This window comes from Lonchura striata, chromosome 6 (assembly GCF_050655825.1).
Source record: "Lonchura striata isolate lonStrDom1 chromosome 6, ASM5065582v1, whole genome shotgun sequence".
Lineage (NCBI taxonomy): Eukaryota > Metazoa > Chordata > Aves > Passeriformes > Estrildidae > Lonchura > Lonchura striata.
The window spans coordinates 31,038,248-31,040,112 of record NC_140708.1 but is presented as its reverse complement, the minus strand read 5'-3'; the positions used below and the strand labels follow the sequence as shown (position 1 = coordinate 31,040,112).

At 37.4% G+C, this 1,865-nt stretch overlaps 1 protein-coding gene across 5 annotated transcripts in view; it reads right to left on the bottom strand.

Annotated features, from left to right (window-relative positions):
• Window positions 1-1,865, bottom strand: part of ADD3 (adducin 3) — a 92,352-nt gene that overhangs the window by 61,481 nt on the left and 29,006 nt on the right. The window lies entirely within an intron of this gene.

Here is a 1,865-nt window from a genome sequence, read left to right as displayed (position 1 = left end):
CATCAAAAGATTGTGCAACTCTAAGAGCCCTTAAGGAAACAATTGGGAATTTTTCATAACATGGTATTTCCTTATACTGCTGACCACAGGAATGCAAACAGTTCCACCAAACAGAGATTTCTTCATTGGAAACAACTGACAATATAACCATGTTTCCATCTTTTCCATTCTCAGCACTCAGCATACAAAACAGATGATATAATAGAATACAGAACTGTCATAACAGGGCGACAAGACATCTTTACTATAAATCAGCACCTGAGAAACTTAACAAAAACATATTTCTTAGGTGTTACAGAGAGAATTTCTGTCTAATTATTTAGCACCTCTGATTAACAAAACCACCATCTTCTACTTATTTGTTGAATTTCCCCTAAGTGCTGTTAGCATCCCTGTCAACCTGAAACAGACCTCTATCCCCAACCATAACTCAGTACATCAGTAACAAGATATATTCCCTGACAGTAAGGCAGGTATGGCACAGAATCACGGGCTGGTAATCAACTGAGTTAGTTAAAGGAAAAGCAGTGCTACCCTTTGTACCTTAGAAGACATCCCATGTAATATCTAATGGATAGATTTCCTCACCACCTTCTTAATTTAGGATTATTTGAGCAATGACAACTGATACCATGAATCCTTCCAAAGGAAGCTGGAAATGTTTGTGTATCTCTACAGCAATGGTTCTCAGAACTGACATTTTACTAGACTCTGCACAAGGAGACCACGTATCAGAGACGCCTCAAGGGAAAGGCAAGACAGGACTTACAAAGGGACTTAATTTCCCTGACAAATAATTAACAAGTCACTATCACAGAGAAAGTAATTTACACTCTGTGCTGACCTTCATACTGTGAAGAGAGAAATACAGGATAAATGAACATAGGCAACTGAAAAAAACCCAGTATTGTCAGAATTCAGGAAGGTACTCGGAATGGGAAAGGTGCTACATCAGCACCCTGACCAATATATGTCATTGCAAATTTGCAACTCAATTAAGGCAAGATTTTAACCAGAGCTACAACTGCACTAAATTCTCTCAATTCAAGCTGAAGGAAAGCAAGAGGAACAAGTCATAAAAGGAGAACAAAACTGGAATGTGCTACAAAGAGACTAAATTGTTTTAAAAAGGAAAAACCAAAACAAGCAAAGCCAATGAAAGACAAAGCTTTATGGAGTTAGTTTGCCAAACAAGTCAAGAATTTTGGATGGTAGAAAAGACAGACAAATGTCTTAACTTCAGATAGAGACATAAAAAGACTTTGCTAGTGTAGAAGTGTTTACAATCCATGGCAGAGAGATTATTACTCTTGTAGTCAAGGAAACCACTCTGACAGGATTTAAAATTTTGGAATTCCCCATTCAAGAGGGAACATAGGAAAATACTCCATGCTCTTCTAAAAGGAGAATGAATATGGCTCTAGTGTCCCAAACAGAGCCACAAGGCTTTGACAACAAACTGGTTCCAATGGCTCCACAGAGGAAGAGGCCACAATCATAAATGAAACATGTCAATACTGCACTTTCATAGACTGAGATCATCAATGATAAAATAGCCATTACATCCCATAATATTTTCACATACAAAACCATTTACCAGAAGTTACTAAACCAGTAGCTAAAATTTTCAAGCTAGGCTTTGTTTAAATTGCTGCATCTCTTGATCTTTTCTTTCAAAGGGATGCCCACTGAACTCTCAAAAGCTGACCTTTCATCACAGCACACTGCTGGTCTTGGGGAATTCAACTCTTCTGAAGTTACAAACATGTGAAACCTCCCCTCCTGTTTAGATGATTCTGAAGCTCTAAACATAAATTATACAAAGAAACAGCTTGGTTTAATTATAATAGTACAGCAAAACTTAT